An 11693-nucleotide genomic window follows, 5' to 3' on the forward strand; every position below is an offset into this window, starting at 1 on the left:
CGTCACTCCTCTCCGTCCGCCGCCTCCCACCGCTTGGCCCCGGGGGAGGAGCTGAGATGTTAATGAAGGTTGTTGTGATGGTAGTGATGAACATATGGAGGCATGTGTTAATGGCAGGAAACACATCAACATCATGTGTTAATGTGTCAAGAATCTGCTCCTTCCTCAAGAACCAGGAGAGCTGAGGTCATTATTTAAACTATTGGTTATAATCCAGAGAATTTCATTTTAGAAAAGTCGTTTTCCGGGACAAAAAGTATTACAAAAATTTAAGAAGACAGAATTACATGCAGGCTGCACATTTAAATATTTTCTAAATGAAAAAAAAAAGTTCTTGGACTTCTTGTTTAATTTGAATAAATATTGAACTTCGAGCTGCAAAAAATTCCATGAAAAACTTCAATAACGTTTGTTAAATTAACCAAACATTCAGAAAGAGTTCTTTTGGGAATTCAATTTTTGCCACAGTGGTACTACTACTACTAATACTCTTGTGTCTAGAGTATTTTAGGGCCAAAACACAGTATTAAATATTTCACAGAATTCCTCATTTCAGTGATAAAGATACCAGCTGCCCCTGGTACCGTGCAGTGTTCCTGGAACTAGTTCATAATCTAAAAAAAAATAATTCTGAAAAACTTTTCTCCTCTCACTCCACCTGTCCAGAGAGAACGTTCGTCATCGTATCTTCCAGAAATAGAGACGGAGACGATCATGGAGCAGGAGTGGGTTGGTTTTATATAAGAGGAATAAAAAGAATCGTACACGAGGAGCAGCGACCATTCACAACGCTGGTGAGGAGACGCACCAACGCCACTGACATCACAACGACCTCACGGCAGCCATGAGTGATTGTTTGATTGACAGGACACCTCTGGGGATCTGAGCTGGTTTTTTTAATCCAACCTGTTCACAGCGTCTCTGTGATGTCATCAAACATGGACGCAACATTTTCAAAGGCAGCTTTACACGTACAACACAAAGCAGAGCATCTGCGGCTCACAGCATGATGTCAGAGCGCGCCTTCAGCTCACCCCGCAGAGGTCGACTCTGCTAGACTCCCACAGGGCTCTCTCTCTCTGTTTCTCTGTCTCTCTCTCTCTGTGTTCAGACATCCATCTGCTTGTATAGCTCATTTAGCACATACACATTCTCACATATCCGCTGCATGGCTGCTCCTGCATGTAAACACAGAGGGACGTGTCTCGGCGGCCGCTGCACCACAGACGACCCTGCGTGTGTTAACTGGCGAGGCGTCGGCACTGGTGGCAGAAATGAACCTTTCTCAAGGGATGTGAAAAAAAAAAACAAGTCACTGAGTTTAGATTCACTTCCAGAGGGAAGTCCTGATATAGAAGTGTGATGTCGTACAACACATCAACTCACAGTTCTCAACCACACGGAGGAATTTCCACCAATGACTTCACCTGATAAATTAACCTTTTAAAAGGTTTTGGAATTACTAACCCCAGGGTTGCATGACCTTCTAAGTAACAAGCCCCCGTGATAACTGGTCTTCAAATCGTGGTTCTAGGGCCTCACATAGACCAAAGACTAGCTTTAGCACTACGAAACGTCATTGGTTTTAGCTAAGTACGAAGTACACTCAATCACATATACAGCAGTGGATTCATATAATAATCTATGACATCATCTATGACATCATCATCCATCAACTGACAGAGAACCAAAGTGGACGGTTTTCTTTTAGGGACACCTGGTGGACACGAACACCAAGATCAAACACCAGATCACCTTTTCTAATGGGTTTCCAGGTGGTAAGCGCGGGGACTCAGCTGGACGCCAAGAGCCCAGAGGTGGCGGTGCCCCCTGTTGGTGGAAACCGGACTCGGGTTTTCCAAGAACACTTGGACCAAGATAAAAGCGCGACTAAAGACTCAAAAACTCCTCATGAAGAACAACGTCCACGATCACATCCCGCTCCCAGAGCTAGCCTGATTACGAAGAAAAAAAAAAAAAAAAGAAAAATAAAACCCAGAGACTATGGAGTGTTGGTTTAGGTCTCTAGCCTGCGTGTCTAATAGCGGATCTGACAAACAGCGACCATCTGCAGCAGGGAGAATTCTGGGAATTACAGGGAGGTAGAAGGATGTTTTTTTCCGCCTCTGATGTGATGGTCATTGTGGCTGCTTCTTCCTCTGAGCTGCTGTTGTTGCCACCCACGTCCGAGCCATTCACTGCTCCCTCTCTCTCTCTCTCTCTCTCTGTGTTTTCCTCTGCCATCAGCAGTGGGCAGGAGGTACCGTTACATAATGACACCCAGCGTGAGACACATGGCGTTCCCTCACTGTTTTCATTTCATCTTCCTCCTCCTCTTCCTCCTCCTCCCCCTGATGTTTCCTCAGTCCTCAGCTTCCTCGTCTTATTGTCCCTCTCTCCTCTTTGATTGTTGTGTCCTGCAGTCACCCTCGTTCCTCTCTCACTCCCCCATTTCTTTTAACCATTTTCTGCCCCCCCCTCTCTCTCTTCCTCTTCCTTCTCTGCCTCTACACCTCGACCGCCCACTCTCCTCCGTCTATCACAGTTTAAAAACAGTACCAGGACATGGAAACCAAACAGCCAACCAACAGTTCTGACTCTTGTGGAACCAGAACTGTTTCCAGCTCTGCAGTCGGAGCAGCAGCTGACAATTACCTTCTCGGCAAAAACACGGCAGAAAAAAAGGAAGAAGATCCCTGGATAACATCCTCAGACTGAGAGTTTGGTTAAACGACATGAACACAACTCCATCAAATCACTTCCTGTCGGTAAACACAACACAAAGAGCTGAAAACAAAGAGCCGTCACACCTGAGGAGGCTGAAACCAACAGAACCAACGGCCGCACCAAAGACATCCTTCATTCCTGGAGAACATCCTGAGTCGATTCAGGTTTAGTCTTTGGAGAATCACGACCGATGTTTGTTTCGGTGGATTACTCTGATGGTCCGAAATCACAAGACCAAGTGTGACAGATCTCCAGCCTCTGTTCTATTCCTCTGAATCTATTTCTGGCCTGGTTTACTGTAAAAACGCACCGTCTCTATTTCCTCCGTTTCTACGTTTGTGACTTTTCTCTTAATTTTTTTCTGTCTTCTAAAGACCTTTGAAATTAAAAACAAATGTTATAGTTGTTTCAGATTGTAGTTATTGTGTCCATGCAACAGATCATTCCTGATGGAGTAGCACAGTGATTATCAACACGTGGCCTACGGGCTAGATCTGGCCCACCGAACCATCCAATGTGGCCGGTGGCTAGAATTCAAAATAAACATTTTGCCAAAGTTTAAGCGTTAGGATGTTTAGTGCGTTCTAGTTTTATTTTTCTTTCCTGAAATTAAAATGTTTGAGTTCCTGCAGTTCCCTCGCCCATCACCGATGCACTTGTCTGTTTCTATGCAAATTTACAACAGATGACATCAGAGCCCGTTCTGCCTGCAGCCTTAGTTACTTTATCAGTCCTGCAAAAAACAAAAGTGACAAAGAGGAAGTGTTTGGACAGCAGCTGATTAACCAGAGCCACAGAAAATCCTGAAGTTTCCAGCTGAGCTAACAGGAAGATGCTTTTGGAGGTGTGTAATCAAATCACAGACAAACAGAGTGATGAGAGCGTTGACCTCACCATGTGTGTCTCCTCTGGTCTGAGCACATCTATTCTTACATGAAGCAGCACAGAGGGGGGGGGGGTTAAGGCGTCCTGATGAGCTCATGTTGTGTGAGAGAAGAGAGAGAGGATAAAAAAGAGAGAAGACGTTCTGCTCCGCTCTATCTCTGGACTCGGCCGGTTGCGTAACACCTTCAGCTCATCTCCTGCTGCAGAACATGAGCTGATCCCGTCCCGTCCTCCCGCTCATGTCATGCATCAGCTGGAGCAACGGTTTGGACAAGGAGGAACAAGAAGAAGAAGAAGAAGAAGAGGAGGAGGAGGAAGATGAAGAAGAAGAAGAAGAAGAAAAAGAAGAAGAAGAGGAGGAGGAGGAAGATGAAGAAGAAGAAGAAGAAGAAAAAGAAGAAGAAGAGGAGGAGGAGGAAGATGAAGGGAGGCACACAGTCAGACGATGACCGGGGACAGTAGAGGGTCAGTCAGCTGCCGGGGTTGTTAACCTCTCAACCAAGAAGGCAATAATGATGATGAAGACTGTGATGAAGACTGTGACTCTGACAGGTGCTGAACCTGAATCGGTAGAATTTGTTTTGGTTTGAATGAAACTGGTGAAAACCAGTTGAAACTGGTCTCTGTTTTTACAGGGCTATGAATCATAAAAACGGCTGGAGTTCACAGATGTGTCTTTATATCTATACACAAATATGTGACACATTGACAATATTTATCACTGACTCATTCAGAGGTGTCCAAAATGAGGTGTGAGGGCCTATCAGGGGACATGGACAGGTTTTGTCTGGTCCAGACCAGGCCTGTAAATTCACTGTGTAAAACTTTAATATACATTTATTTATTATTATTATTTAATACTTTTTAAAAAAAAATTTTACCACAGCTTTTTGTAACTTTTGGGTACTTTTCTGAGCTAACTTTTAGCCATCACCTTGGCTAACATATATGTATTTAAATTTTTTTTAGGCTAACTTTTAGTAACTTCTTTTACCATGTGTAATTTGGATTTTTTTTTTTTCATGACTGACACATTTTCTTATCTCTTTGATTGTGGTTTGTGTAAATACTTTTTGTGTTAACTTGTAGCTATTTTGGCTATTTTACAGCTAACCTTAAGCCACTTGCTTTTAGCTATTAGCTAGGCTCCACTTTTAGCTACATTTAAGCATTATTTTGTTCCTGTTGAGAGTTTTAGCTAACCATTCTGTTTCTATGTAACACAATTTCCTTTAAAAATAAAACTTTTTCTGCTGATCATATTTTGCTTAAAATAAGTCAATAATCATTTCTCACGCGGTTTGTTGTTATTTTAAGCCCAGCTTCTGGGCAGAGATGCTAAAACGTTTCATTCTTGGAATGTTTTTTTTTAGTAATGATCTGTCAAAAAAAAAGTTACTTCCTGTGGATGATCATTTTCTGCTGCTGTCAGATTCAAAGACCTGTGCTTTCACAACAACATTCACAGTCATTCACACCTGTTCACTCACACACTCCTTTGGAGCTACTTCTTCTTTTTTCAATCTCAATCAAAAGCTCAGCCACTGGAGTTAAGTTCCATGGCCAGGGACACACTGGCATGTAAACCAGCTGATTCACAGCCGTCCAGTGACGTCAGTCAGACCGAGTGAAAGAAGAAGGAAGGAAGGGGGGGTCGAGGGGGTGTGAAAACATATCAACAAATAAAAGAGACAGAGACAAAGAGTCCACGCTGACACAGAGCCTGCAGCAGAGACATCAAGACAAAATAAAACAACAAGATTCTGCACCGCACTGTACCTGAGAGGAGCAGGAAGTGACGCAAACACCCTGTACTACCACCGCCGCCGCCGCCGCTGGTTTACCTCCCGGTTTCAGACACGCTGGTGGGGAAACACCTGAGATTCCTGACCCAGACAGACACTTTTCCAACTAATAACCGCTGACATTCCTCTGCCTCGCTCCGCTGCACACACACACACACACACACACACACACAGTAACACGCAGGATGAGGGGAGAGTAAAAGCGAAATGCCACGGCAGAACGGGAAGCCGAGCGCCTGGCTGCCGTCTGTCCTCAGCACACAGCTGTGTCTCTGTGCTTTCACTTCTCCTGCGGCTCCTGCACTGAGCGGTGCGAGCCTCCACGCTTCTTTCTCCACCCTGCCTTCCAGTTCCTGCCTCCCTCCCTCCTCCTTCTCTCTCCTCCTCCTCCTCACTCTCTCTTTTTTTTCAATCCCAACTCTAAATCAGGGAAAGCCCTCCTTCCCTGCCTGAGCTCTGACTTCCCCTCCAGCTGAATAGCTGTTCTATTTATACAATAAAAAACAACAGGCAGCAGCAAAACAAAGCAGTACACAGGCTAAAGCTCCTGTAAGTCCCTCACACACACACACACACACACACACACACACACACACTGTCAACATCAGATTAGCCGCCAACCTCCTTGTGGCGTAGAAAAGCTACCGCGGCCTATAAATACTCCTGCGTCCCATTGATCCTGTCCTCGCAGGTCGAGCGGGCGACGCACAGAGTCCGACTAATGAAGGTGCTCACGGGAGAAGGAGAAGTGAGGCAGGAATGATCTGTGGAGTCAGAAGAAGACGGAGACACGGAGACACGGAGACACAGATCGCTGCTACACCCACACATCAGCTGCTGTGAAACCACACATAGAGACGAAAACAGCGTGGATTCAATCCATGGTTTCATCCTAAAACAACAACTATTTAAACCAGGGGTGTCAAACATACGGCCCGCGGGCCAAAAATGGTCCGTTGGGAGGTAAAATCGGGCCCGCTTGATGAATTTTGAAAGTGAAAAAATGCGCAAACACTTCATGTTATATTTCATTAAATGAGAAGAAACCCCTAGAACTGTTTTTTTTTTTTTACCCAAGAAACAGTTGCAAACCGGTACAAGGATGGACGAGTAATTCTTTCAGCCAGATTCTAATGAATAATCACAAAAGTCAATCTACTGCAGGGCAACGTTATAAAGGTCACAGAGGTCGTGGATCATTGTCGGAGATTCCAACACAACATGAGCCGGAAGTGAAATCATCAGCGCTCACTCGCTCGCTGATGCACCGCCACGTCGTTCCTCTTTCTACTAAATCAGACACACAGACACACACATTTACAGTCAGAACAAACTAATGCAACACCTGCGGCACATACACACACATACCATTAGTCATGACGTTCCCTTAAACACATTCTGCATGTTTCTCACACACTCCTGTGTCTGGATCAAACCCTGGTCAGGACACGGGGCAGGAGAAGGTGAGGTGGAAACGAAAGCGTGAAGACGTGACAGGATGTGAGATTTGAAAGTGAAACTGATTTTTTTTTCTTCTGTTTTGTTTTTTGGACGTAAATGAGAATACCCCAGAATTCAACCCCCTGGAATGTTCCCCCCAGGGCAACACAGGCTGAAGGAGGAGAACAGAGGAGTTTCACAAGAGAACGAAGTGTTTTCCAAAGGACAGGATCCTCCTCCGCCTCCTCCGCCTCCTCTCCTTCACACCTTTAACTGTGGCTCCGTTCCAAACGTATCCCACTCTTCCTCCTCTGCGGCTCTCACTCCCCTTTTTTTTTTTTAATTTTCCATGACTGGGAAGACACAACTGCGGCAAAGGCTGCTCACCGACAGCTTTCCCGTCTCGGAAAAGCAGAAATAAATAAATAAAGAAATCCAAGAAGCGGCTGTTGCTGCTGACCTGACAGAGTGAGATTCTCCTCATTAGAGGCCGAGAGCCTCTGTGTGACCCCCGAGGAGAGGCATATTAATGAAAACATATTTGCCAATAGGTGGCAGTAATGCACATTTAGATAGATACGTAGATAGATAAATAAGAGATGGAGATCTTAACATTAACATTAGCTCAACAGCTTAACATTTTGGTGATTCTCAAGCGATGGATTGTGGTTCCAAAGGGGGTCATGAAGCTAAATGTATGGGTCAAATGATTAGATAATACTGCCAGTTAAAGTTAGCTACGTCCTCCACTGCAGCAGTTATGGGTCAAATGATTAGATAATACTGCTAGTTAAAGTCGAAAATCGCCACTAGGGGAAAACAATATAATGATGTTTTTCAGTGGAGAAGTGAACGTATAGTGTGGATTCATACATTAGAGTTTGTCTGAAAACACTGGAGACTGGACTGGATCATTAAGGCAGTGTCTCTAATGAGACCATTTCTCTAACGCTCAACTGAGAGGTTTTTTTTTTGGGGTTTTTTATTAATGAGTTTGTAACAACTCAACAGTCGATAACTGAGCTCAGAAACTTTTTAAGCCACGACTAACGAAATAAACCTGCTTATATTTTTAAAATATTTTCTTGAATATGTTTCTTAGACACAACATTTACTGCAGGGAGGAAGAAGTGTTGCCTTCGTTATACTGTATATATACATATATACACATACATAAACATTGATATATGTGTGTATATGTAAACATATGTATAGACATACAAATATATATAGATATATTTCAATGTAGGTTCTTATATATTTTTCAGTTCTATCAGAGTTTGAAATTATTTGATTTAACTTAGGTGAGTGACATAAATGTAATAAAAACAGACAGTAGTAAACCCGTACGCCATTGAGCAAGAACTGCAATACTTTTCTGTGGAATCTGGTGATGACGTACGGAGAAGACTGACACGCACAGCGTTTTCGTACCCGAACATAAAACAACAATCACTTCTGTCGACATCAGGTGAGAGAAAAACACCTCAGGAATTCATCTGCCAAAGAAGACGCTGCAGATTCACTGCCGTTCCCGCCGACGACCTCCTGACCCCGCCTCCACATACGTACACACACACATCCACATCCAGCCTGGTCCATCAACGCACGACGTCAATATGTCCTGAAAATACTGACCTGACCCTTTGACCCTGACCCCGTCTTTCGCCATCGACCTGACAGAACCCTGTGGGTCGGAGCAGCTGAGGAGCCCACCTCCTCACCCTGACACACACTTCTGGGCCACATTAACTCACACGCCACGGAGATAACAAATGAAACATGACCGATGGCAACCGGCCTGGACGGGCAGTGAGGAAACGATCCAAACAAAGAGGGGAGTTTGTGAATGAACAGACCAGGCAGGACTCCACGCGAGGAGCAGCCGTCAGGTTTCACTTCCTTTTTTCTTTTTTTTTTGAGGCCCCACAGAGGGGTTTTATTTGCTGACCTGTGAAGGGTCCGCTGGTTCCTGTAAAACACCCACAGTCTGGACTTATATTGGTCTCAGCTCCATTATTCAGCATCTTGCTCACTGCGGATGAACGACTGAAGCCAGCGTGTGTGTGTGTGAGTGTGTGTGTGTTTCCACTGCTCAGAGTCCACGTTGGTCAGATTCTTCCAAAAAATTACACAATATTTGCGAATGACTTTTTGCTGCTTTATGTCAGCGGTGTTTGATGGGAATTTGTTTTACGATCTGACTTCTGCCCCAGTGCTAAACAGTTGACGTGTTCATGAACTAAAGTGACAAGTGTTTGCCTCACTTTAGATTTGTTTTTTACTTCTCTTTCTGCTTTCAGGCCTTCATTCTGCAAAAGCGTTTGACAAAAACACATCATCTCTGGACTTAAAAACCTGTAAAAATACTGTTGCTATTATATTTATTATAATTTGAAAAGAAAAACCATACTGTATCTCACTGTTCTTGTTCTACTGTTACTGTTCTTTAGGTGTTTTGAATCTCAGTATTTTTCTGTTTATGGAGCTAAAATATACGAGACAGTACTGCACATATTGCAGTTTTTTAACTGTGCTGTGTACACACATTGAAAGTAGGTGACATTCTGACAGGGTACCACGTTGTACCTGGACTACTAGGTGAAAGTGTGGAAACAGCAAACCGTGTCACAGCAGAAAAGGACGACGACACAAAGATTCGTTCCAATTTTCTCTAATCACCGCAAATTGTTTGTTTTGCTTCTCAATCTGCAGCCTTGTTAAAGTCCACCCCACCTTCTACGGCGGAGGTGGTGCTGATGGAGGGGCCAGTTTTAGGAACTGCCTCTGATCAAAGACAAGATTCTCTTTTTTTTTTTTTGTCTTTAAGGCAAACTTTTTCTGCTCTGACAGCTTTTTTAAAAAAGTGTGGTCGTCATCTGCAAAGAAAAGCACCAGAGTCCCACGAGCCCTGACAGTTACTCAGTTGGTTAGTCATACCCCACTTCTCACCCTCCCCCCCCTCTCATGAATGTAACACTGGAGGAACGCAACAACACAGTCTCTGTGCTCTGTGATTGGCCGGCTGTCCGACAGTGGGGATGACAGGCGTCCCACGCGGCAGAGAAACCACTGAGTGTCACTGTTGATAAACAACAGCCCACGGTGCGACCTTAAAGAAGGCGAGACTGTCAGACCTCTGCTTTCTCACCCGTTCTGTCCCCCTAGTGTACTCTCTGTCCTCCTCCACCTGAACATCTGGTGAGCTCAGCAGCTCCACACCTGTCACCGCGACTCAAGGACGAAGTCTCCTGAAGCTTCAGCTCCGCCTTTACGAGCTTCAAAGTCTCTACAACATCTTGTTGTGGTTGGAAAGAAAAAAAAAAAAAAAAAAAAAAAAAGAAAGATTCTGTTCTTGATACAGGAACGTGTACGGAATGAAGACGCTGACATTGAATTCATTATGCACACAGCTATTATGCCTCCGCAGCAAACTGCTCTCATTAATACTAATAGCAGAGTGAATGTGTTCATAAACACACAGATAGGGGGAGGTCACGGGTGCGTGACGCTCCTCTAACGCACGACCCCCGCTAACGGACCGAGCATGAAAGATTTATGAGGAGAAAGGAGGAAATCACAGCCCGGAGTGTCGGAGCACAACTCCAGGATTGTCACTCAGAGACAGACAGACGGTGGAAACGGCGGAGATTTAAACTGACAGTCACACAAATGTTACGGCGCAGCCTCCGCCTGTGCAGTATCTCTGTCAAACCTCCAACCTGACTCCAGGATGAACCCAGCAGCACTGCTGCCTCTCCTTCCTCCTCCTCTGCCTCCTTCATCTAGACGTTTCTCCTTCCTGCTCCTCAGAAGTCTGACCTTGGTTGCGGTCAGGCTGCTTCTCTCTTTTTTTTTTTACATTTAATTTGGGCTTTTTGTTCAACTTGAGGAAGAAACAAGAATCAAAGTTTGACGTGAACCAGGCTGTGGTTCAGTTTACACCAGTTACTCAAAGAGTAATTAACCTCAGCACAATGGGAAAACATATATAACAGTAGAGTAGTGGTCAGAAATGGTACTGCAGCCTACAATCCCTGAGCATATTATCCATCTTTTTACATCGGTCAGTCAACGTTTTACCTTAAACTTTTCAATCCTGAAATCTTAACTTTCAAGGTTTTTCACTTCACAGTTTCTAAATTTAATTTTGCCGGAAATAATTGAAAAACTAATAAAGAGGCAGCAGATATTTACACCTCGCTCTATGGTGTTGACAATAACTGTTATATAACTGTTATAATTTATGGTCAGAATGTGCTTTACCATCTATTTTATATATATAAAAGAAAAACAGACCTCTGGTCATTTAGACCATGAAACCATCATGTAAACCATCATAAAAATCAAGCTCTCATTCTCCGAACTTCCCTGAAAAGTTCCACTCAGAAACTTCTGTCCATTTCAGTCCAACTTTACTCTCATTAAAAAAAAATCCTGACTTTGCATTTAACCATTTCCCTTAAGCTTTTTATGATTTCCTGACCTCACTCGTCTTCAGCCCTCTCTCCCCCTCACCTCTCTCCCTCCCCCCTCCCTCCCCCTCCTCATTCGTAGGAGTTTCCAGCAGTAGGACACGAGGCGCAGCACCTGCAGACCGAGGCTCATGCCGCTCTGTTTCCCTGGCAACTCCGTCATTGGCCCATGCTTGTGCAAGCCATTAAGCAATGCCAACTCTGCATAGACACACACTGGCAGCTACACACACACACACACACAGTGAAGCGCCCCCACACATTCAGCTTCTAAGTGTTTCCGGCGCTCCAACATTGGCTTCTTTTTTTAATTTCCAAAGCTTTTCCCAAACCTTTAACTCCAGCAGCAGAGCCAGTGTCA

At 44.3% G+C, this 11693-nt stretch overlaps 1 protein-coding gene and 1 long non-coding RNA gene across 2 annotated transcripts in view; one reads left to right on the top strand and one right to left on the bottom strand.

Moving 5' to 3' along the window:
• The window catches only part of hivep1 (HIVEP zinc finger 1), an 80878-nt gene that overhangs the window by 35705 nt on the left and 33480 nt on the right, over positions 1 to 11693 (bottom strand).
• Positions 5392 to 8701, top strand: LOC112488537 (uncharacterized). Its single transcript, XR_003052699.1, has 2 exons — positions 5392 to 7552; positions 7616 to 8701. It is a non-coding gene; the product is annotated as an uncharacterized LOC112488537 (long non-coding RNA).

Source organism: Cynoglossus semilaevis, chromosome 18 (genome assembly GCF_000523025.1).
Source record: "Cynoglossus semilaevis isolate Cse_v1.0 chromosome 18, Cse_v1.0, whole genome shotgun sequence".
Classification (NCBI taxonomy): Eukaryota; Metazoa; Chordata; class Actinopteri; order Pleuronectiformes; family Cynoglossidae; genus Cynoglossus; species Cynoglossus semilaevis.